Source organism: Rhipicephalus microplus, chromosome 6 (assembly GCF_043290135.1).
Source record: "Rhipicephalus microplus isolate Deutch F79 chromosome 6, USDA_Rmic, whole genome shotgun sequence".
NCBI classification, from domain to species: Eukaryota; Metazoa; Arthropoda; class Arachnida; order Ixodida; family Ixodidae; genus Rhipicephalus; species Rhipicephalus microplus.
The window spans coordinates 192,352,275-192,378,859 of NC_134705.1; the positions used below are offsets into that span (position 1 = coordinate 192,352,275).

General features: G+C 45.5%; 2 long non-coding RNA genes across 3 annotated transcripts; both read right to left on the minus strand.

The window, feature by feature from the left end:
* Positions 1–582: 582 nt before the first annotated feature.
* LOC142765772 (uncharacterized) lies at positions 583–6,847 on the minus strand. The gene is made up of 2 exons (XR_012884390.1): positions 6,057–6,847; positions 583–3,059 (listed from the first exon to the last, which is right to left on the minus strand). It is a non-coding gene; the product is annotated as an uncharacterized LOC142765772 (long non-coding RNA).
* Positions 6,848–10,682: 3,835 nt separating this feature from the next.
* On the minus strand, positions 10,683–26,177 carry LOC142765770 (uncharacterized). 2 transcript variants are annotated; one of them, XR_012884387.1, is made up of 3 exons: positions 25,949–26,177; positions 12,549–12,762; positions 10,683–11,560 (listed from the first exon to the last, which is right to left on the minus strand). It is a non-coding gene; the product is annotated as an uncharacterized LOC142765770 (long non-coding RNA). The 2 variants fall into 2 exon arrangements; XR_012884388.1 differs by lacking the exon at positions 12,549–12,762.
* Positions 26,178–26,585: the final 408 nt, after the last annotated feature.

Genomic DNA, 26,585 nt, shown 5'->3' on the forward strand with positions numbered 1-26,585 from the left:
TTCCCCGAAACATATACATACAGCGCTATCTATTGAGTGATTCATAAAACTAAACTGGAGGTGGCTACTACATACAGAGGAGCGAACAAAGGGAACTAGAAGAGATGTAGTTTTGTTGTGGCACAAACCAATGTTACTAGATTCTAGGTCACTCTAACTAGAAGTTGCTTTGGGCACGAACAGCTTCGCACAGGCAGCCCGTTTTCGCAAGGCTGCTACGAGGTGGCGCCACTACAACCTAGAGTTGCCATCCATGGTTGCCGTGCATTTTCGTCACGCAATGCAAATTTTTTTGTTATCGGCGCTGCTATATCCACACACAACAATTTTACACATCCAATTAGTAATGATTATTTGCACATTTCTGGTAGTGAATGTGCTGGTAAATCAATAGCACCCAAACTTTGTGTAAAGTAAAATGACTTTTGAGGGACCGGATTTTGCGAAACTTGCACCTGCACCCTTCTTGCGACGCGGACGTGCGGATTCCTCTGGGAATCGGCACTTCGTTGCCATTTATGACGGGAAAATAGTCAGGCAGAACGAAATGCGCGGTTCAAAGTGGTGCTCGCACACTGTCAATGAAATGCCGAAAGCTTTATCTTTCCTGTGAAGGTTCCACTCCCACTTCTTTCGGAGGTCGTCATTCTTCCGCGCGGCGTACAGCGACGCTTTTGGCCCATTCGCGTAGCCCGTGCGGCAACCCGGAGCGAAGCACTGGTGCGAGTGTGTCCAGCACGGAGGAATGAAAGGTTCTCCATGCTGTCCAGTCTGTCCGCCTCTTCACCATGCCGGGGGCTGCACGTGGTGCTCACGATATATGAGTTACATGAGACTCTGGGACAAAGCGTTCGGCACTGCGTCTTCTTTTAAAGACGATAGTCTTTCTTGGGGACCTTCGACGGAAAAAAATAGGTCTGTCTGTCTGTACATTTGTCTTTTTGTCTGCCCTAACGGTACCCCAAGCGGCACCAAACGGCCAACCCCATCCGCAGCGCCCACCGATATTGCTCAAGGTTTAGCGTACATAGTTGTGCAATTGTTAATTGAAAAAAACAAATATTGCGCATATCTGAGGCGCCATGACAACACGTATATGTTTTGTACGTCTGCCTTTATATTAGAAGAGGCACACACAAGTAACTCAAAGGACTGTAGCGTTTATCGCACTGCGCTGACAGTCTAAAGCGATGCTCAACAAGGTGTTTCCAACGCTTTGCTACGACGGCATAGTGGTGTAACCTGCCCGTCGCTTTGCATTCTACACCTTATCACCTCCGAGACTGGCGAGCATCTTTCTCTGCGGTCACGCACGCCTTCGTTTTCGAAGATAACTGCCAGATGGCGCTCGTGTCTAACGTGCCTAGATGTGCTTGTTCGCTTCCGCTACACGCTCGAGGCACTCTACCGCAGTGCCTTCAGAATACCATTCACCGATTTTCTTGCGCAGAACATCAAATAAACGTTTTGTTCACACTCGTTCACTCTCGTCGTGATTACCGATCGAGGAGCAGCAATCACGGCTGATTTGATGCAGTCCTTAATGACAATGACTAACACCAGCCATAGGAAGATCACTGCATACCATCCCCAAACCAATGGGTTGATAGAACGCCTGTACCGCACCATCGCTGACATGCTGTCGATGTACGTTCCATTGAGCATAAATTGTGGGACGAAAGCTTGCCATACGCAACTTTCGCCTACAATACGGCAGTGCAAGAGACCATCCGCATCACACCATTTTAGCTGGTCTACGGTCGCACTGTCACTACGACACTAGATGCCATGTTGCCAGTAGACAACGACAATTACGAGCCATCTGAACTTGACGACTTTCTGCTAAGGGCTGAAGAAGCACGCCAGTTGGCACGACATCGAATACATCAACAGCAAAACAAGCACGCAAGGCACTACAACCAGTGCCGCAGAAATGTTCAGTACAACCCAGGCGAGCGAGTGTGGATATGGACACCACTCCAACGCCGCGGCCTATCAGAAAAGCTTCTTTGTCGATACTTTGGCCCCTATAAGGTTCTACAACGAATTAGTGACCTAAACTACGAAGTCATCGCCGATGGACACATCTGTTCAAAATGGCAAAACAGCGCAGAAGTCGTACACGTCGTTCGTATGAAGCCCTACTATGAGAGGGAATGAAAGCGCTCCCTTTTTCTATTGCCTCCCTCCATCGCGCATCGGGACGATGCGTATTTCGAAGGGGGACTAATGCCACAGAGACTGCTTACAATATCCGACATTATGAAAAATCAGCATCCACAGCCTTGTGCGCACTCTTGCTTGGGGCCGCACGACTCATGCCTCTTGTTCACAGGCACGAGCCAGTGTGGGTTGGAGCTGCGAAGAAGAAGGTGTGTGGGCAAAGAAAGAGTTTTTGTTTTTGGAACGCTCTAGCGGACTCTTCCATCTTTTCGCACATAATTTTCAGGGCACAAATTCGCCCATAATAAACTAGTTTTTGACTTTTCCTCTCTTGCACCCGTTACAATATGACGATACAAAGCACAGTAAACATGAATGCATGCTATTCTGAATAGGACAATATAGAACAAGGTATGCACATATGCTCTCACCGATAAGGTTCCAAAAATAAGGGGATGCATACTCCAAAGGGCTCAACATAATAAGAAGTACATTTCAATCATAACCACTGCAATCATGGGCAACTCTACAGAAATATTTTTTGTCATGCGCCAGTGCTAATCCTAACTAATGCCTGCAATACTTCAACACTGAAGAACAACCAGCTTTACTCTCTTGAAAACCTAAACAACACAATAATAAAAATCATGTTCCAGACAGTGACTGAGCTAGACACGAGAGATCACAAATACATGAGCATCACACACACACACAAAAAAAAGAAATCAAATTGTGTGGAAGAAAAGTAGTATCGGCTTCACTGCTCCAACATGATAAAATATGACCATAAAAAATAGCAAGATGAAATATTCAAAGAAAGTTAAAGGCAAGAGTTCATGATGTGACGTAATAAAGTCAAGTGGCCTCAGGGTCGTTTTATATTTGGCGACATGAACCTAGGGAGAAAAAGAGAAATAAGAGATTAGCAACAGGTGAGCAATATAATAAAGCAAGCAAGCCTTGCTACCTACCACACAATATGCATTGAAGGAGTGAATTTCAATTCTAAGCTACACATGTTATTAATACTAGTTCATAATTTTCTAGTGGCTGTTTGTTTTTAGTCTATTTACTACATAGTATCAATAGAATAAAAACTTTTTTTGTCAACTGTACACAAATATTTCATCTTTTAAGAGACTATTTTCTGAAATCAGACCTACATGCTAAGCTACACAACTATGCATTGAATTTAAAGCATACTTTGCATGGCTACACCGCAAGATGATGCTGTCGTACTTTTCATGTACCATATTCATGGAATGAAACACAACGCCACAACTTCAAGCATTACAACTGACAACAACAACTGACGTCATGCCGCTATAAAACTGGCTATTAAGTATGATGCTGGGTCTGATATAAATATCCAATTCAAGTTTATGCAGATAAGCCAAAAAGTGAACAAAGGGAAAGAGAAAGCACAAGCATTACGAAGGGTCCGTAAACAACCATGGTACATTTACGATGTCTACATAAAATTAGTGAAAACTGTGAACTTGCATGATGTGAACGAGTTGCCGAAAAAATGTTTACAAATAAGTAGTGCAACAATACAGCTGCAGGGGATAAAATAACCAGATCAGCTAGATTCAATTTTTCGCTTGCCCCCCCCCCCCCCCTTTCTGTCACATAAAGAAGTAGGTGCAGCCCACTTTCATGACTATGCCCCCACTGGCAAAATAATGCAACATCAGTGACTTCATCATAGGCATGGAGCCAAAGCCTAAGGACTGCTATGGACTAGAGTCAGCGATAAATGGTACGTTCTGTCAACAGTTGCAATCACATTCAGAGGCACAAGACTTCTCAAAGCGATAGTTCTCGAAAAGGTATTTCAAGCTGTCAAAAGGTGCTTATGCATTGCAGAGTGCGCCTAAGTCGCATAAGTTACGAAATCATGCAACATAAATGTATATTGCTAAGAAAATTGCTGTGTATTTTGCTGGAACACAATCATACAAATCTGACAATTCTGCAATGAAACGCACTCAAGTGGTCTCTGCATGGGTGGTACAGACGTCTAAATTTAACTTGAAGGATTTATTTTTTGTGAGTTTAGACAATGTCATGAGTGCAACAGTAAGGCATAAGGTTGTTCGACCCCAGCTGCTCAGGTTTGTGGCGCAGCCACACACCCAACGCCTACTACTGCAGAATAATGGCCCCGGTGCCTGCATTAATAATGAAGTATCGGCATGCATCTGCCGACAGCTCGTTACTAATGCAGAGGCGCACCCCCGCAATGGAAAATGGCAGGTGGCCATCGACTTGTTATGGAGCACAAATGGAACTTCTATTGATAGAAGGAAGCTAAAACCAAAACAACACAATCCATTCCAACACTATAACTTCACAATGCACGATCACACTGAAGTTCGTGGACAGCCATGCTAGGCTACCTACCCTCCTCCAAACACCATCGCCATTCCTGAGTGAGGACCTCCCACCGAGTGTTGGTGGCCGGATTGACTTCTTATGACAACATGCATGACATAAAGCCACAATGTACCAACACAGGCAGATTCTAACAGTGCAGCTAGTCTGCATCATCGCAATAAGCGAGCTTACAGATCTGGTGCTCACTGCAGCTGAACACACAGCACTGCACTGATTCCATGCATCAGCCACTCTTCTCGCCTTGAGGCACCCTTGCGTGACCTTAGTGGCTGACTGTTGGTGCTCTCAACCGACATCCCGAAACCAAAGGTAGGAGCAAACGTCTTGCTGGCTTTTCCAGTTTTCTAGGTCTTGCCCGTTGATAGGACCAGAGAGACAGTTTCCGAGACGGACTTAAGACTACAGCGGGACTCATACCTATGGTTGGCAGATATTCTAGGCCCGTGGCATTGCAGCTTCAGTGCGTTACACGCCACAAAAGCGCTACTGGCATTTTTGCGGGCCACAAGCCTGAACGAAATACTGTAAAACGTGTGGTGCACGTGTGTGACTGTATGTGTCCATAACTGTATATATCACAGTAATCACCCGCTACCTCGAGTAGCATGTCAGCCGATAAGGCAGATATCTCAAGCTCTCCGTAAAAATAATTCTCTCTCTCTCCAACATAGTTCACCTCATGGTAGATTACAGGAGAGTCAACCTCAACTGCTTGACTCTGAGTAACACATATGTGCCCATTGATCCAAAGTCGGCTAGACCACAACCCACAGATACAAAAAATATATTTGGTGACCAGTCTGACCATGAGCAGAACACACATCTGCTGAATGTACGGTAGTCACTGATCGATGGTACCAACGTTTCACACGGAGAAGTTATTACGACGGCCCTCGATGCTATCTAGCTGGCCGACGCCTCCGGTATCGGCCATTTCGGTGACTTCGTCGCGTCAGCTGACGATAACAAGCACTCTCTTAACGCCAAGCGGATCACCGCGAAGGCGCTCTCGGCGTCCAGGGTTATGCCATCGGACGGTGGTGACAGCGTAACCGAAGCAATCAGAGGCAGTCGGAAAACTTTACTAATTCCAGCGTAGAGTGCACCTATGGTGGCGTTCACGCATACGGACGCGGTAGAAATACTTGTCGCGGGATCAATTAAAGCGCTAGAAACATATATTTACATCACCGGAGGTTGGCTGGTCACTAGAAAATTAGCTCCACCCACCACGGCCTCGCGGAGTAACCAAAGGTGAAGTTTGTCGTTGCAATAGTAGGCTGCACGTAATGCATCGCACGTCATGGACTTGGCGGTCTTTTCTAGCTGTCCGTAAAGCTAGCAATAGGGTAAGTAATCCATCGAACAGCCCTTCACACTTACTTGCCCCTACATATTCAGCAGATCGGTACATGTTCCTTGGTTTTTTTGCGCCTGAGGTTGTGCTCGTAGTATTTGATCGCGTATGTAAGCTAAGCAGTGAATTATCTTACCATTGCGGTGCTGGTTCTCCATTTACAAGCATAACAAAAAAAAAACAAAAAAAAAACATCGCTGCTGCTTGGCTACTGATGAAGGCTGACGGAGAAGTTTTGTCGGCGCACTGCACGTGCATTTAGTTGACCTCAGTGCGGGAAGCAGTGCGTCTCGCAAACTCTGCAATGCGACTCCGATTCGTCCAGCTCTTGCCTCCACGACAGCTCGGTTGTCTTCGCACGCTGTTTTAGTTTGACTATTGGCACGGCACAGAAGACGACCCGCTTAACTTATGGTCATTGATAGGCTGCTTCTTACGCAGCTGGAACAATCGCAAACCACGCAGAATGCAACCCGACTCGAAACAACGTGCTGCTGCGTGGGCACTTTAGTAAGTTCGTGCAGCGCGCTGTAGTGGAGAAAACTTCCAACTACGCAGTATTGCGCACGCAACAGACGAGGACACGGAAGATCAGCCTAGAGCACACCACACCCACAACACTGCGCAACACAGTGGTCATGTACTGCGTCGTGACGATCTCAAAAATGGCGCTGGTTCTAGCCACCCTAGTACAGTGTACTAGAAATATAGTACACTGTAACACTAGCCCTAAACCAGTGGTGATGATTTCGATGATGATGAGTTGTGGCAACGCCTCCTAGAAAATTTGGGCCTGCCGATTGAGCGCGAAACGCCAGTCATCTAAGGCGGCGCTGCCTACAAAGAAATAGGAATCTTTTTACTTAGCCTTCAAGATTGGCAATTTTTGCCTTTGGTACTAATTTCAGGAAAGCCTTGTATTCAAAAAGTTGCTTGCTGAAAGACGGCGTCACTTACGTAGGGTATTTTATAAATACGTTTGCGCTTTTTAAAACTTTTTTGTTATTTTTGTTGCACGTAAGCTACAAAAACGTAAAAATCAATTTGAACACACTCCTAATTGAGGGGTGCCACCGCCGTAAATTCGATGACCGCCGCTTTCCAAGAAACCGCCGATAATTCGGCAGGCACAAGAAATCTGGAAGGCGTTGATGTAAGCGCCATGGGGGAAATGCGTAGAGGAGAGAGGGGACGTATGTGAACACGGAGGAAGGAAAAGGTACCTTTTTCTTCCTCCGTGTATGTGAAGAGAAAAAGAGAGGGACGCGCATGCGCTTTAAGGGTGGTCATGCAACCCACTGGATAGAGCTCGACCATAAAACGCTTCGAATCTAAAACCAAAACAATAAAAGAGGCAGGACAGGGCAGACAGGAAAGTACCGGGGCTTTACGGACCAACGCACCACCGCGTTACGTTGCGATGACTTAGTGCAGTCACTGTTCACCATTCTGTAAAGATTTCTACAAAGTTTAGGAAAATGACGCGCAACATATGGCTTTACAGCACGGGTCGCTGCGCGCCGCCATAGGTTTTTTTTTTGAGGGGGGGGGGGGAAGGCAGCACGAATTGACGAGACCCTCCGAACATGCATAGTTAAAACTCTGACGGCAGCCTTTTGTACTCCCACACGCAGCCCAACATGGCGGCTTTCTTTTTTTTCACGTGTGAACATGGATGCGAAGCACTTTATGGCGGAGTTCAATCCAGTGTGCGGCACAACCACCCTTACTGCACATGTGCGTCCTCTCCCCCTTCTACACATCCTACGGCACGGTGACAGTCGAAGCATGTAGCTATCCGGTATTCCACGTCGCGAATGACAGTATTTAGTACGCTTCTCAAGAGCAGTTGAAACAAAATCCAAGAAAACGCTCCCTAAACGGGATAGAGTAGGGGCTAGTTGGTTGTACATGGTTGCCACTCACGACATGCTAGAATTGAACACTAAAATAAACACTGTAGCACAGGTACAGTTTGCGCTCGTGTGTGTCCTACTTGTGCTACAGCGTCTTTTATTGTTCAATTCTAGCGCGTCGCGAGTGGCTCCCTAAAAGCCCGCCCTTCGCACCACCTAGGCTTGCGGGCGATACTGAACACGCCGAAACGCCTCCGAAATCGCCGTACTGCCAGCGGCATAGAGTTTCGTACAGATATTGTAAGAAACCCCATGGAAAATGCTGCATACAAATTAACTGCTGGCTGTTAGTATGCCATGGAAGGAGTGGCACGCGGCAGAGCTGCAGTGTCTAATGCAGCAGGCTGCGCAGCGAGGGACCACATGTTCGAATTTTGGAAGCAAACTTCGAATTTCTTTTTCCCTTACTATTTGGAGTTGTGGCTTTTATTTACATATGCATACATATATACATAGAGCATCATGAACGCAATTGGAGTGGCAAAAGAAACGTAAATAGCGTCCCTATAATCGCTATCGCAACAAAAACTCGCAGCCTTCCTTGTGCATTTACTTAAAAGATGACCCTATGGCGAAAGCCATTTTCTTATTTTTCTAAGTGGGTGTGGCCCATGATCCTCCTCCTAAAAAACATGTGTGGAATCCTTCAGGACCCCAATAAATTTTTTCATCCATCCATGTCAGTCGATGTCTAGAGAGCAAGCAGCACAAGAGGCGTAACGCCCCACTGCTTGTTTGTTTGTTGCCTGTTAACACTTGCCGGTCCCACTCTGGGGAAATGCCAAGCGCCATCTTCCTTTTCTTCTCTAGAGGTCTCGCCCTCTTCGGTTTTGTTCACCGCACAAAGGAGGGCACTAGATCGGCATCGCGGGGCGTTACATAATTTTTATTGCATCAATCGTACCCTATGCCATAAGATGGTAATCAACGACGATCTGGGTTCCCATTTGACAAGGCGTCGAAGGCCACCTTTTATAAGTAACTTATATAATTATGTCTTAGTAATTGCAGTATCGCAGAGTGAAATGAAGTGCCGCACTTGTCACGGGCGTGCGCTTGGCTTGGGCAAAGGCAAGTGTGGCACAATAAGACAGTCGACAATGCTCATGGTTTAGCGCTAGACAATTTGACGTCATATGGTGTGAACGAGTTATCTTGGTTCTAGCTTTATATCTCAAGAACTTTTCCGTGTCTTAATGTGGAATCTTTAAACTCAATAAAGAAGGCTTTTTATAACTCTGTGCAATTACAAACCTGCAGCTTGCGACTCCAAAAATACAAGTTCTTTCCAATATTACATACTTTTTGTTTTTAATTGCTTTCACAAATGTAGCTCCTCTACTTTCATGACAAAAAAGTCAAGGTAGTAGTTAGTAGGCTAATATTGCTTTGAAAAAAAAAAAAAAACACAAGGTGGCTGTAAAAACTAAACAAAGCTCATTGTCTAGAGTCCCCTGGAAATTGTCCCCTGGCTGCTTGCCATTGCGTTTCGAGATCAGTTCACCAGAGCCAAATGCACAAATTAACGATAACTCCCAAGCTCTCATAATAGAAGAAATCATTTCAAAAAGCACATAATTGCCCCACAGACGAGCTTCCATCTCTCCGTTTAAAATGCATTTCTCTCGACATGCAATTTTCGACAACTTCTAGAGTTTTGGCGTCAGGTTTTTGGTACTTGAAGGCCAGATCAAGATAACACCTTTTGCCACATATTTCTCAACATGTGAAGAGAGCAATTATCTCATTTATAGCATAAAATCTTTTATAAAATCATGAACTTAAAGTAAGCAATTAGTATGGGCTGAGCACTGAGCATGTCTCACATTACATTTGTTCTTGTTTATTAGATGTGTTATGCACACTTTCTTAATAGTTACTTGCAATCTGTAATTTCTGTGGAGTGATATGAGCCATTAATGACTCATAATACTTCTGTGGCAGAAAACGTCTGTCCAAAAAGAGTTACATTTTGCACTGTCATAGTACAGAAAGAAAACTATGCAACTCACTATAAAACTGAGTGCAAATTTTAAAATCAACATAAATTGAAACTGATAAAAGTTTTCTTGCCTCAGCCTACAGATTAAAAACTTTATTTTTTAAAATCGGACCTTTGCTGAGTAAGCATCAGCTTCTACGAGGTCTTGAGTAGTAACGAGATGTTTACCTTATATGTCAAGGGTCTCAAACACTTGTCTCACAGGCCGCATGAAAGACTGGGGTCGTTTTTCTTGTGGCCTGCGACTTCCCCCAAAATTAAATATTGTGTTAAATGGTACCTGTGTTATTTACTCACCCATGCTGATTATTAACTCTTTGATTGCTTAATTTACAAAGACAACACTGGGCTCGCATTTTTTTTTTTTCTGAACCACCCTTCAGGTTCATTATGTGATGAAGCAGAACTCTCATCCAAAATCACAATTTGCGCCCGCATTTGAGCAATTCTGGAGTTGAGTGTGATTACGTATCTCAAATCTCGATGCCATTGATGTACTGCAAAAATGTTCCATATATGAAATATAGGAAGTGTGTTCTTTAAAGTGGCAGTGTTAGGTGATATTTTTTTATTCAATCTTCTAACACCACACCTTCAACCGTTTAAACCTTGTTCGCTGCTTTGGCCCTTTCGGGAATAAAATATGTGAGTGTTGCCTGTTGAGTCGAGTTTATTAATAATGCTATCTGGACATTTACGTCTCAACACCATCAAATGATTATGAGACGCCATAGTGGAGGGCTCTGTAAATTTTAGCTATCTAGAGTTCTTTAACACGCACTGACATCTACAGGCACATAGCCAGAAATTTATTTCGGGGAAGGGGGGGCACTTGTTGCAAGCCTTGAAAAACACCAATTTTTATTATTTTACATCGTTTCATTCAAAAATTTACATCATATCATTTTGCAAGCAACGAAATAGAAGGCACCTCTCATAAGTTTAGCGGTAACAAAGACAGTCAGGAACAAAAAGCGCCATTCCACAAATATATCGGTAAATATTTGCCCAACAGTAAAACTATTTACAGTGCGAGATATAGAGCAATCATGATTTATATAATAGTAGCCCAATGTGTCTGCTAAAAACAACAAATATATTAGTGACAAAATCACAGAACACGGTTACATTTGTTCCAATTAAAACGACAAATAAATTGGCAATGGCAGAAGAAGAAAGTTGAATTAGTATAAATAACTCGGAGCTCATATGTGTGCATGCACACTGCTACTGTTCTCAAAACTTAGAAACGGTGCTTAGATGTAGCAAAAGTACCAAGGCATTCAAGTGTGGCCGGTGCATCTGGGTGCAAAAAGAGCATTGTACGGTGGTTCGCTAGTGTGGATGCGCACATGCTCTTTCAGTGTCCTTATTCTTGAGAAGCTCTGGGGGTACAGGTGGCACTTATGTGGTCGCTTGTTCACTTGGGTAAGTAGGTGGTCGTTCTGGCTAATCTTATGTGAGAAGGCCCGAGGGCACAGGTGGCATTTATACAGTTGCTCTTCTCTGTGGGTACGCAGGTGAGTGTTCAATGTGGTCTTCATTGAGAAGTATTGGAGAGACAGGTGAGATTTTTAAGGTTGCTCGCCCGTATGAATTCTCGTGTGTTGTATCAGGTTATACTAGTTATCAGTCTCGTAGTCACACGAGTCACAGCAATGAGGGCATCCCCACGCAACCTGGCTGCATTCGCGGTAGCAGGAGGGATGAAAGACTCACACACTGCACAAAGAAAAGAAGGCAGGTTATTTGAGTGCTGCTTTTGATCTAAAAAGAGAATAAATTTTAATCTGAGGGTTATACAAGACAACAGAGCCCTACGACTGTGAGTCAGGTCGCAGCAGGAAAATCTTGGTTTTCAGCAAACCAGGGTTCTCCCAATAAGAACATGAACCCAAGTACATACTTTGGCACTCGGTATGGGCTACAACACATGATCACCTGGCCAAGTGCACTGCAAGGTAGTAGCGTGGTGCCGGTGATGACATATTTTCAACACATTTGGGGAACGTTTCTCTGCACCTGTGAGTGCACAGCCCTCATTTGCTTGCTTACGGTCTCGAAATTGTCATTTACAAAGAAGACACTACCAAAGCGCAAAACGGGGGTGAGCGTGAAAACAAACTGAGGCAATGCATACCCGCAGAAACAGCCAATCTCTGCCCTCATATCTCGAAATCATATCACGAGTTATACCATTTTCTAACCTCACAATGCACTTGACGCTTGCAGCGTAGCTCATACTCAGCTCGATAGTAGAGAATTCTTAAGGTATTCTGCCCCTACTAAATTGCCACCACTGTAGCCGTAGTCTTTAACAGTCAAAGAAACGAAATGACAGTGGTGGTGTTGACTAACACAGTCTGTGATCACAAAAGCTTAAAGAAACAACATGAATTAGGGGAACTGGAAAAGAACAACTTGTCTCTTTAGCACTACAGTTGAGGCAAGAGTAGTATGCCAGATTTTATTAAATGACATGGCAAAAAAAACATTTAGCAGAATCACAAACAACTTCTCAGTGAGTATTGGCAACGCACCAATCAAACCAGATCCTATGGCAATAACAAGTGATTGAGCATATTTGATCACTCAACTTCCAATGCAACGCTAAACTTAGTATGCTAACGGTCTTATATTATTTTGGTGTAAGCACTGACATACAAATATAACAATAATATTATTAATAATAAATATCCCGGTGTTTTACATCCAAAAACCATGACATGGTCACGAGGGACACCGTGACGGAGGGTCCGAAAATTTCGACTACGTGGTGTTGTTTAACGTGCCCCGACATGACACAGTACACAAAGCTCGACCATTTCGCCTCCTTTGAAATGTGACTGAAGCAGCTGGGGTCGAACCGCGACCTTTGGGTCAGAAGCTGAGCACCGTCACCGCCACATCACTGTGGCGTATCACTGAAATGCAAAACATTCACAAAGCATGAGAAGCTATTTGATGCAACAAAATGCACTTACAGAACTAATTTTGCGATAAATTGTTAAATGCTTAAACAATGTAAGGTGCATGCATGCAATAAGACAATAAAAAGCCTTTGTAATAAAAGGGGGAAGAACAAGCTCACAACAAGATTGCATGTAGTGAATAAAGAGGTAACAAAAGCATACGCATAGAATGGGAAAATGATTGGATTATATCATTTAGCAACAAATGTCACAGCTTTGCCGCAAAGGCAAAGCAAAGAACACGATGGCAACGAATTGGAAGGTCACGTGCAGAATGGCAAGCAGATCGAAACCTGCCTCGCATTTCTCATGCACAAATGACACACGAAACGAACTCACAGGTACAGACGAACGCGAATAAGTGTCTCAGTTGTTACTTTGCTGAGCCTGAAAAGCGTGCCCTTTTTGCAAACGGAGGCTGTGCAATGATTGCAGTGACCTTTGTGTGCCCCTTAACTGGGTACACTGAAACATATTCAAAAACTATGATTAAATAATTAGAGGTCTTTCATGCACTAAATACACAAGGTTATAAGCAAACTTATAGATACCAAGCCTTGCAGATCTTAAAGAAAACAGAGAAAAAAAATCATTTGTGGTATTATTATAGGTGGACCCACCTAAATTTAACCCTTTAAAGCCTGAACCATAATACTGCCAAACAAAGTAAAAACTATCTGTATTTTCCAGCTTTAAATAGCAATCTTTAAATGATTCTGATGTTAAAATGATCTAAAATGCAACTTTAATGCATACTTTTACGTATGTCACGAGTGCTCCCCATGCCACAGAAGCAAGGACATTGCAACAAAGAAATGTGCTTCGAATCTACATCACACGTCGTGTCCCAACACTTAGGTGCATACACACTAATTAAACAAAATTATTGAAGACAACATATATAATCCACGTGAAAAAGAATGAAGAAGTGAGGGCTGTTGCACAGGCTTAGCACTCTCCACCATCAGCTACAAAACACTTGATCCTAGCATAAAATACCTTAGACAAGACGCACCAGATCTTTCAAATCAAAAGCTGCATTCCTCGTGAAGTTCAGTAACGTTTAAAGCTAAATGAGTTGGTGATAGTTTATGTTAAGTACTTAAGACGCAGTGCACAAAGACAAGGCACAGCGGTGTCCCCTTCCTTTCTTTTGTGCCTTGTCTCGGTGCGCTGCTTCATAAGTAAGCGATCCCCATGAGTACTTGACAGCTGGCATTAAAGATAACACGCATTTCAGGACTTGCTTGCTCAAAATTTTTCGTATGTCGCACATTCCCGACACTCGGATGTAAAGGCTTAAATACAACAGCAATATTGGTTAGGTTTCTTTAGAACATTCTGTGAAGCTGTCCTCATGTTACCAAACAAAAGCATCGGAAGTTTGTTTCAACGAAAAATGCATAGCCTCAATAAATACACGAATGTGCTAAACTGGCATACGAAATGAGGTTTAGAGGTTTAGTGAACCCACATATTCCAGAAATATTTTTGGAATATTTAATGAGCTTGGCAGATGCTTCCACAGGAACAAAGACATAGACGTCACTCAATACTGCAATGACTGGATTTTAGAATGCTTGCATAATGGAACAAGGCAAACAAAAGTGAGCAAATGCATAGCAGAGAATCTCTCTTTTCTGAGATATCACAACCTGCATGCAGAGATATGAAAATATGCATCAAGTGCGCATTCGATGACCAGCTGTCTTCGCTCTTGCGTGCCCTTAAAATGGGCATATAATGTTTGCAAAGTGGGGCGCATACACTGCCTTTCACGACCGTAGTTAGGGTGGCGAGAAACGAGTTTGAAAATATCCACAATCTCAACTCCACATCACATGTCATGCCCTCATTTCGGTGCCACCATTCGCACTGCAGTGACGATTGTAGCTTTCCTCAATTCATACAACACACACCCTTCTATTCCCCACTTTTTAGGAGTGCGATTGCTGTGTGAACTCTAGAATACTGACAAGAGTATGAAGCTGGGCGTATTGATAATACATGACGGATGAGGTTGCGCATAAATGTAAGACACGACACAAAGGAAGTTTATATTTGCATTTTGAGAGAATATATGTGTATGCTCTTCTAAATAAATTTTTCCGGAAGAAAGCGCTCCCCTTCGTACCTTCCCTTGTGCTGCGACTTATATTTTTCGCGCTACGTAATCAGTCTTGGAAGCTTTTCTTTTTCACACGGAGCACAGAGCCTGTTAGAACAGCATCGCAATCGCACTTTACAAGAACCCAGAACACCAATAAAAAGACTGCATTGGGAGAGTCCAAATAACCGCGATTCGCGCTTTCCATTTTTCTGTGCTGCGCTCTGATGTTTTGGTAGGGGCCAGGAGAACTGGCATTGCTACAACGAAGGCCTCCGATACAAGCAGGTGTTTCGCGACTTTTCTGCTAGAGAAGGGAGCATGTGCAAAGGCATCATGAAAAAGGCAGATTACGATAATGCTTGCACCTAGTGCTCCAGAATGCCACGAAGCATAAAGCACATGTATGTAAATTCCGAAATCAAGCTCTTTTTATTTATACAAAATGTACACCTATGCAGCTTGGTGGTACAGCGGCACTGTCTTTGTCGCTCCCGAGTACAAGGGTTTCCTTTCGGTGACCTTATTGTATATAAAATATTTGAACAATTACTGAAGAAAACTTAATTGAAACACTAAGATATACTGAAATATTCTCGTTACATTCTACTACGTGCACAAAGGTGCTCTAAGGACAATGAGGTTCAATGCTCTCCAAAGTAACCCTATAGTACCATGAAAAAATTCAGGCCCCCAAATTGGTATAAGCTGAAGCAAGCCAATGAGATTAAGTGTTCTGTTAGTTCTTTTTTATACGTTTAGCAAGGTTGGAGTAGTGCAAGTGCAACGGATTGTGCATAATGTACATTCAATACTTGAGACTGCAAGGCCTCTGATGTCCACGTAAAAAACTGGAGAAGGAAGATTTTATATTCCTGTAGACTGCTTTCATAGTTTTAACTTGCAGAAAAATAATTAAGTGTTATCTCTATGTTTTCAAGTAATCTGTGCAGTACTCTGTGGATAGCGCAAAATGCCTGCAAACAGCAAAAAAAGTTCAGCCACACAGATGCATGCAGTAAGCCAGCCAACATTTCCAAGAACAAGCACACTGACAAAAATGTTGCAACGAACGGCCCATCACAAATATGCAACAAAGCAGCAATCACATTCCTCAGGTAAAAAGATTCAATTCCACCATTTCGATGACAACATACAGGAAAGCAAAAGCGCATGAAGGCATTGCAGTACACTTGCCACATATTGACTATCTTACGGATAGGTTTAAGTGCCGCCATACTGGGCTATTAACCGTTGTCTTTTGAAACTTTAACCTCTAAACAAACAGTGTTACGTTAGACGTATACGCATAGGAATAGTTTGGTTGGTGCATACAATGTTTCATGGTCTTATCAATCCATGTCGCAATACGCAGAAACAAGAAAACATCGACTTACACAGCCCAACATGACGGCACCCAGATGCCTCAAGAAAAATATTCTACATAAAGCTGCGTGGCTTAATGCAATTTGCTCGCTACAGGATTGAGTAAATGACCGTTATTCTGCAGAGCCCTAAAAAAAATGGGTAAAAAAATCTTTCCTAAATGACCACTACTAAGTGAAAGAATGCAACAACTGCTGATTGCCTGTCAGTAATGGTGATACATTTTTTCAAAATGAGTAGCTGCTTCACCCAAGCCATCACTGATTCGTCTATCGTATGGTAGGACTCTCTAAATGCTCTTGTTTTGGTGATAGAAAGGTCAGAAGATAGCATTTTAAGCATGAAACGCAAATTGAACAATTTACTTCAAAAGTTTTACGTGTTTTCTTCTTAAAGGCGGATGCACACAAGCCCATATTTAAAACTCTCAAAAGCTGGACAGCTGTTGTGCTCCTGCCTTCGGAAAAAATTGGACAACGCATTAGAGAGACTACTTCTTAAGCTGCAAAAGTGATCAGCCGCGACGCTTCAGTTGCCTCCACTCTAGGATTTATTATCTGGCTATAATTTCTGTGACCGCGACAGGCTTTTCATAAATATGAGAGTTCACTCACTTTTCCAGACATGTCCGAATTCGCTGACAATCGCACGTTTTCCAGGATGGTAGACACTCTGAATTTATATAACTAACTAGTGGTTCCCACACAATGCGCCCACGACATGGCACATGATCGTTTTTACAAGATGCATGCTTCGTAATTGAACTCCAGCAGCACCCCGGCCACGGCAATCACATTTTGACGTGGGCGAAATGCTCGAGGCCCGTGTTAAGACTAAGATACACGCGATGGAACACCACATGGTAAAATGTATTGGTGTGTTACAAGCACAGCATGCGTGTCAGTCAAACGCTTTGTCTGAAGTTTCGCATTTCATATATTCAGCAGGTAAGTTAAAGCCATTGGTGAAAATTTCTATTTAAGAGGCCAGGCCCTTGGTGCTTCTTCAAAATAGGCGGCGTAACGAAGCCGCCTATTTGTGTAAAGTGAAAGGCTTAAAGATTGGATCAGTGTTCAAAACTGTCCTTGTGTAAAGCTGTGCGACTCGATTTGCATCAATTCCCGGGCCCGATTTGGAATCGTGTAATTGTATTAAAATAGAGGTGTTTGTGATTTTAGATACATTATTGTGAATAACTTTTGGTTTATCATGTAGTTTGCATTATTTCAGAACCCCTCATTTATTTTGCACTGATATTGAGCATTGATAGCCTGTTTTAGGCCTGTATTGACCACAGCGTGATTGCGTCGCATCGGACAGTGCATGAACGACACATACACATGAAATATAGATTAGTATAGATAATGGTTATTGTTGAGCGAGAAAAAAACATCCATCTGACTCATTATATATATATTTTTAGGGGTGTAATGGTAAAAACATGAAAAAAACACCTCAGAACACAAAACGAATTGTCACTGAGGCCATAGTTTTCTGTGGGGAACTCAACGACTCGAGTTAATACACAGCCTCTACAAAAAAAGCTCGTGTAGTGAAGAGGAATGCCCACTACTGCAGCGACATCGACATGTTGGCGCGAGCTAACACTGCCTGGTTGCTGCTGCGACGCTGCCCGTATACTTGGCCAGCTCTTGCTGCTTTTGTACCGACGCTGCTACCGCTTTTGACCTTGCACTTACATTATATTTTGGCGAAGAGTGCTGCGGTTTTCCGCAATCCTGGAACTGCGTAGCCGAAAGCTGCCATCCGCCATGCCTGACGACGCTGTCTTCACACCCCCACCCGCTTTGCCACGCAGGGGCTGACCCGGTGGCCAGCTCTTCCGAGAACCCGACATCTTCAGCGGCACCGACGAGAAAGACGTTGAGGATTGCTGGAATCTTATGAATGAGCCAGCGCTACTAACAAATGGGACGATCCCAAGAAGCTTGGTACCTAGATGTTTTATTTAACGGATGTTGCCAAGCTATGATACAGAAACCATGAGGCGGATATCCTCACTTGGACGACCTTTAAAGCCTGCATATCAGATGTTTTTGGACGCTCTGGTGTGCGCAAACTTCGTGCAGAACAAGGCCTACAAAGCCGGACCCAACAACCTGGTGAGACATTCACTAGCTACATCGAGGACATTCTCGACCTCTGCCGGCGTGTCGACCCGACGATGGCGGAAACTGACAAGGTACTACATATCATGAAAGGCATTTCCGATGACGGCTTTCAAATGCTGCTCTTGAATAACCCTGTCACTGTCTCTGAGCTCATCGAGTTGTGTCAGAGTTTCGACGAGCTCCGACCAATGCATTAACATCCCGGATGACATGCTCTCAAGCCTAACCACCACCTCTGACCTTGAGTCCCTACTATTGCAGATCAAAGAGTTTGTTCGTGCTGAGGTCGCCCATCAGCTATCGCTGCTATCAACAGCCGGCCAACCACCGACACCTCTGCCAGCAAGCATTCGCCATGTCATCCAGGCAAGTTTACGTGGCTCTGCCATCTACCCGTTACACTTCACCGTTGCCGACCCCTGTTGCCTGTGCCGAGGTAAATGCACCTCTAAGCTATGCAGAAATGGCCGCTCGACCAGCTCTTCAGACTTTTACGTCACTGCCATCAGCCGTGCCGCCGCGACCCACTCCTCGGTTCGCTCAGCCAAGGTCCCTCCAGAGTAGTGGACAAGGGGGTACACTCGACAATCGGCCGCCAATATGCTTTGCCTATAGCCCACCTCGTCACATAGCGCGATACTGCGGCCGACGCATCCCTGTCTACCACAAGAGCTTTGAACCTGCCCCTTATGTGCCACCGCGCCCTTCGTTCTCAGGCTCTCAGCCCCCGACCAGATGTCATCGTACGCTGACCACCGCCTTCCTGTTAACCGCCGCTCGCCATCGCCTCGACGCCGCTTGCCATTGCCGATGCGCCGTCGTCCATCATCGCTGGAGTGGGAAAACTAATTGCCGCAGTTCCAGAGGCATGAACTGCGTCGCCCACGAAAAGACCAAGGCCTCTCTCTTCACAAACGAATGTTCTCGACGTATATGTGCACGGCGTCGCTGCACTCGCTTTTGTGAGACACTGGTGCCGAAGTTTCAGTGATCAGTGCAAGACTCTGCTGCTAGCTCAAAAAAGTTACGACGCCACTAGCAAGTATATCACTTCGTACAGCCAGCGCAGAGCACGTCACGCTGGCCGCTGCTTGTACTCCTCGCATCGCGATTGATGGCCTCATCTATGTCGTCGAATTGCTAGTGTTGGGTTCTTGCTTCCATGACCTAATTTTGGGTTGGGACTTTCTCTCTGCTAATAAGGCCATCATCGTCTGCTCTCGCGCTTTGGTGCCATTTGAAGTGTTTGGCGACGCTCTGTGAAATGGTGCTCTTGAAAGCGGGGACAAACTATTTGTTGCTGAAGACGTAATCATACAGCCACACTCTTTTGCCCTTACCATGGTGTCTTTCAACTCGCTCGCCGAGTCGAGTGCTCTTTTCACGCCATCTGCCCTTTTTATTCGCCGCAAGTGTTCGCTGCTACCTTATGCCCTTCTAGAACTTTATGACGGCTTCAGCAGAGTACTCATCTCGAACCTCTTGTCATGTCCTGTAACACTACTTCGGGGGTGAGTGCGTCGGGCAGGTTTACAGTTTCGACCCCTCTGCAATTGTCGACATGCCGACTGGTCCTTTCACCGAACACGAAGTCGCCGGAGTGACCTGTGCCTCTTCGCCGCAGACTACTAGGCCTGACAAACTGAGCAGCTCTATCGCCGACATGTTAACCGTTTTGCAACGTGCTCAGCTTCTACGACTGCTGGACAAGTTCCGTTTTTCCTTTGACTGCCAGCATACTCCCCTCGGCCGCACGTCCGCTGTGTGTCACCGCATCAACACGGGTGCCAATGCGCCACTGCGTCAAAGACCCTATCATGTGTCCGCAGCCGAGCGCCAGGTTATTCATGACCAAGTAGCTGACACGCTTAAGCGTGGCATCATCCAGCCTTCGAATAGCCCCTGGGCATCTCCAGTCATTCTCGTTAAAAAGAAGGACGGGTCAATTCGCTTGTGTGTTGACTGCCATCGTCTTAACAAAATAACTCGAAAGGACGTTTACTCCTTACCGAAAATTGACGATGCCCTTGACTGCCTCCAAGGTACAGAGTACTTCTCTTCTATTGACCTACGGAGTGGCTACTTGCAAGTCCCTCTGGCACCTGAAGATCAGCCTAAGACGGCCTTTGTTACACCTGATGGCCTTTACGAATTCTGTGTCATGCCTTTTGATCTTTGCAACGCGCCCGCAACATTCGAGCGCATGATGGACAATCTTTTGCGTGGCCTAAAGTGGAAAACATGCCTGTGCTACTTTGATGACGTGGTTATATTTTCACCAGATTTTCCAACGCATCTCTGCAGGCTAGATAAAGTATTGCAGTGCCTAACTGACGCCGGCCTTCAGTTCAACCTGAAGAAATGTCGCTTCAGCGCAAGTCAGCTCACCATTTTCGGCCATCTTGTCTCTAAAAACGGTATTCTTCTAGACATCGCCAAGCTTCGGGCAGTTGCATAGTTCCTTTAACCTGCATCTCTGAAGGATCTGCACAGCTTTCTTGGCCTCTGCTCGTATTTCCGCAGCTTTATTCGGAATTTCGCGATGATCACCGCCCCTTTGACTGAACATCTACGCAGTGACTCGAAAAGGTACGCTTGGTCACGCGCCTGTGATGATGCTTCCGAAAAGTTGAGCCACCTGTTAACCTCGCCGTCAATCTTGCGTCACTTCCACCCAACTGCTCTGATTGAGGTACACACCGATCCCAACGGTGTTAGACTCAGCGCCGTGCTCGCGCAGCGCGGATCGGGATTCCAGAAGTACGTAGTCGCATACGCAAGCCGTACCCTTACCAAAGCGGAGAATAACTATTCTGTGACAGAGAAAGAGTGTCTAGCAATTATATGGGCTCTAGGTAAATTTAGACCGTACCTATATGGTCACCCCTTCGACGTAGTCACCGATCACCACGCGCTTTGCTGGTTATCCACATTGTAAGACCTCTCCGGCTGTTTAGCTCGCTGGGCTTTGCGGCCGCAAGAGTTTGACATGCATGTTGTCTACAGGTCTGGCCGATGTCACACTGATGCCGACACCCTACCATGTTCACCTGTGTCATCGGAAAGCTCTGCCTGTCTATCTGCCATGGACGAAACGGTTGCGTTTCAAGCAAACTGCGACATGGCATCTGAGCAACGTAAAGATGACTGGATCAGTACTCTTTTGCGATTCCTTCCAGACCCGTCGACTTATCCATCTCCTCGAACGTTGCGCTGTCAAGTGGCTCACTTTGAGGTCCGCGATGGCCTCCTTAATTGCAGGAATTACAAGTCTGACGGCCGAAAGTGGTTACTCATCATACCTCGCCATCTTCGTGCTGCAATATGTTCAGCTTTCCACGCTGACCCTCAGTGCGCACATGCGGGCGTCTTCAAAACATACCATCAACTTTCCTCCCGGTTTTATTGGCGAGGCATATACACCTTTGTAAGCAAATACATTCAGTCATGCCCGTAGTGCCAATGATGCCAAGCTCACCATAATCACGCCTCTGGTCCGATCCAGCCGATCCATTGCCCAGCCACGCCTTTCGACCGCGTTGGAATCGATCTGTATGATCACGGCTTCCGGAAACGGTTGGATCGTTGTTGCTGTCAACTACTTGGCGAGATACGCAGAAACATCCGCTTCGCCTGCTGCCACAGCATGCGACGTACCATCTTTTCTCCTGCAAAACTTCATTCTCCGTCACGGTGCACCTTGTGAACTTCTCAGCGACAGAGGACGTGTATTCCTCTCTGAAGTCATCAACGCATTCCTTGCCGAATGCTGTATTGAACTATCACCGCCTATCTGAACTACCACCGCCTATCATCCGCAGACGAATGGATTAACGGAAAGATTCAATCGTACTCTAGGGGACATGCTATCTGAGTATGTTGCCTCAGACCACTCCGATTGGGACCTCATTCCGCCTTTTGTAACGTACGCATATAACACTGCTCCATCGGCTATGGGCTTTTTGCCATATTTCCTGCTATATAGCCGAGGCCCTTCCACCACACATGACACCATTCTACCCTACCACCCCGATTGCTCTGAGTCTACGCCTATTTCTGAAGCTACTTGCCGCGCCGAGGAATGCCGTAACCTTGCCCAGTCGTTTACAACCATCGATCAATGGAGACAAAAACTCGACGTGACAATAACCAGCCATACCCTAACTTTGTTCCAGACACTTTTGTGTAGCTTTGGGTTCCCGCTGTCCCTATAGCCCTTTCCTCGAAGCTTGTTTCAAAATAGCAGGGACCCTACCACATTGTCTCGCAGACTTCACCTGTTAACATTGTCGAACCTGTTCCGCCATCCACAGACCAGCGCCTTCGGGATCATAAAACTGTTCAGGTTGTTAGGACCGTCATCATTATTGAAGTTTTTCGACCTTTGTGAACAGGACAAAAATATTTCGACGCATTCCAAGCAAGGGTGTGCCGTCAAGACGGGTTGATTTCCTCTCCGCAAAACCTGAACGAGGGGTTCGGGACTGGTTTGCACAAAGAAAACGCAGGAGCCAAGAGAGGCCATTGTGAGCTCGACTCAAGAAAGGCCATTGTGTTTGCTGCCAGCAAGGCTGCCAACAAGGAGGCAGCTGGACTATTTCCGAGGTCACCGAGAATCTGGAAATCTCGGAACCAGCATGGTATTTGCAGTTCAGGCTGAAAGCTAAAGCCAAACTGGATGTGGCTGCATCTTGCGAGGAGAAGCGGAGCCCCGGATATGCGCAGCTAAGCCACAGCTTCTAGCAAACAACCAGGAATGGAATGTGGGGTTGAATGAAAGAAAAGGGCACTATCTGCTGTAGCCCTTGCGGGAGTTCGCCTCCAGGACGAGACATTAGTCGACCACTTCTCCTTCTCCCTTTCTCCATAGGATCGGCTGAATGGGGTGGCATATTTTGACGAAATGCTGGCATGCCACTACATTGTCCTACCCAAACACAGTCAGGCAATTTTGACAGGTGTACTGGCAGCCGGTTTTTCGAACCTCACCCAACTGCCAGAAGAATCTTGGAAGCCAAGGTCGGCTAAGTTCATCAGACATGCGCGAAACTTGGTGACATGTGCGAAACGTCGGTGCAGTGCGTTTGTGACCATATTTGGGCATCGTGTAGACTGTGCCCTCTCTACTAGCTTTTGCGAACGGAGTGTCTAGCGTTACGTCTAGATGTAACAATAAAAGCCGTTAAAGTTAAGTCCAGACGTAATAATAAGACAAGATATAGTTACGTCCAGCGTGACAACAATACAAAACAGACTGGTTAAACGCTAGACACTCCGTTTGAACAAAACGCGCGACGGAGTGCGTCAACACCACAGGTGGTTACATACATGACAATCAAAAAGGTTGTGTAAGAATCGCAACAATGCCAGTGTATGATTACTCCGCGTCTATAGGCAGTAACCAACATGATGATTGATATGTGGGGTTTAACGTCCCAAAATCACCATATGATTATGAGAGACGCCGTAGTGGAGGGCTCCAGGAATTTGGACCACCTGGGGTTCTTTAACGTGCACCCAAATCTGAGCACACGGACCTAAAACATTTCCGCCTCCATCGGAAATGCAGCCGCCGCAGCCGGGATTCGATCCCGCGACCTGCAGGTCAGCAGCCGAGTACCTTAGCCCCTAGACCACCGCGGCGGAACAGGCAGTAACCAACACATCAATAGAATCAACAGAACAATGAAATGGCACGACGTAAGTTGGTGCATAGGCTATGGTTGGCAACGTTTCTAGATTAGGTAAGTTGCAAAACTCCCCGCGTCAGACTACTCGTCACACGGCGCCGGGAGAGCTTCCGGTTTGGTGGTACTGGCGGCACAACGAGCTTCCGCTAGCAGACGAAAACGCTTAGTCGTCGTGGCGGCCGTTCTGCAAGAGCTTTGCCAACAGTATATTATCGAGATTTGTTGTGCTGCCGCAGAAACTTAATACTACGTAATATTAGGCGGTGTAAGGCAAATACAGTATAATTATGGTTTTCTGAACTGTCCACAATAAACAATGCTTGATATATACAGCATGGCATACGAGTTTTCGGTTAGTTGCTAGTTAGTGTACGTTAGCAATAGATTTTTAGACGCGAAAAGCCCAATTACAATGTCTGGCATCCTTTTTTGTGGCTGTGTTTTTCGGGCTTGCAAATAAGTTACAACTATGTGGTGCAATCTCATGGCTTTTGTCTGGTTATATAGTCAACCTTTTTTTTTTTTCATTTCAGTCACATTTTTTAGCAACTTAGACCGTCGAAAAGCTATGCGTGCGGCCATTTTCTTGAGCATGACTTCCCTCTGCTTCTTATGAAGTTCCTCTATTGCAACCTTTTAACACAGCTGCAGCCAAAGCTTCGAGCAGAAACCACACTTTGGGGTATAGGTGAGCACTTCGTAGTCATTACTCACGAGTCTGCCTGTTGACGCATTGAAATCCATGAACACACTTGCAGCTTTTCTATGTGTTCCAGACGTTCGGCCCATAGGGTGATGGTATCTGCATTGCCAGGCGACTTGGCTAAGCGATTGTGACGGCTGCTAATGGTGACTGTCATGTCTTCTGCGACGAAAACGCATTTCTCCACAAATAGCGCTTTTTTTTTTCTTTAAGCCCTAGAAACACCACAAGACATCTTGTCTCGCCATACTCAACAACTTTCCGCCAGCATGCAAACAAACGTTTTATATGTCTTTAAGCGAAATGACGCCACTAGTTGACGGCATGTCGGGACTAATTTCACTGTCTTCGAGCTCAGCGCTCGGAGATAGTCTATTCTTTTTCGTCGATGATATTCTGGAAAAGACCCCACTCCTATCGGGTAGCTTTCGCTTCTTTGTCGCGGGCCCAGCAACAAAAGTAAGCGGGCAAGGTAAGCGGCAAATTCGGGAATATTCGTGGAACGCGTCCTTCGGCGAGGTCCCACTTTCCTCTTGCGATTTGTACCTTCTTACCATATGACGTGAGTGAAAGTCTTCAGGATGTCCTTCTCATGAAAGAGCATATCACACACACGTGAGGTGCTGGGCAGTTTCTTATCCGCACGAGGAATAGCGTGGTCCCATACCTCACGCTGCTCAGGTACACGTGGGTACAAAAGAAATGTTGTGGTGTCTCTCATTTCCTGTAGCTACTCTACAGCCGAGAACGCAACATCTGGGCATGATGAAAACACGCAACACATACAAAGCAGTACAGGGCGCGCTGAAGCACAAAACTGTTCAGGCAGAAAGAAGCCTCCACGGATAAACACGCACTGCAACATGCAGAGCCGACGGAGGTTACGGGAGTGACATGAGCGAGCATGCAGTGAGTGAATCCGGATGCGACAGCAGTGCCACATGTGTCGCTGGGAGCGGCGCTGCGCAACATCGTTCAGTTTTGCAGCTTACCTAGTTCTAGAAACGTTGATGGTTGGTGACGAGGACACGGTCTGTTTTTTTTAGCGGTCCCAGTGTAACAGCTAGCCTTCTCGATAAATCCCACAACAAGGCTGAAAAGCTTCTTTTAGACAACTTACCTGTACATGTTTCCAATGGCTGGTCCATTTCGGCGAAAAGTTCGGACAAAACAACGCTTTTGAGTTGACGCTATTGACACCGAGCAAACCGCCACAAACGCTTTTTGGATTTGGCCGTGGATTAGTTTGGCTAGTCAAAAACACGACCTACTGTATTCTACTGACCTGCCCAGCAAGCGAAGCGCCAGCACGCCCTTTCTGGTACTGGCGCCTCCCGCTATGCGCTTTGTAGCGCTACAACTTACCCCATCCGCACCGGTTGCTTACGGCCAAAACATAGGCCGCCGCGCTTTTTTTTTTTTTTTTTTGTCTGCTCGCGCGACACTGGGAGAAAAGCAGCAATCTTTACGCATGCATACGCTCTGGACGATGGGAAAAAAATGAATAAAAGCCTCTTTTTGAATAAACCTAAAAGTATAATGAAGATCTTTTGCTACCGTCTCCTTGTGCCGATCTGCGATAGAAGCGTGCAGGTAGGTGCAGTTTGTACAATAACGAAGCGAGGTTTCTTGGTGCAAGTGAACCATCACAATGGTGTGTGCTGCGTGCCTTTCTGCGAATCAAGGCAAGGGAAGACTTCTGATGTGACTTTTCATGAGTTTCCAGTGATCGAGGTTGGGGAAAAACGGATCAAGGT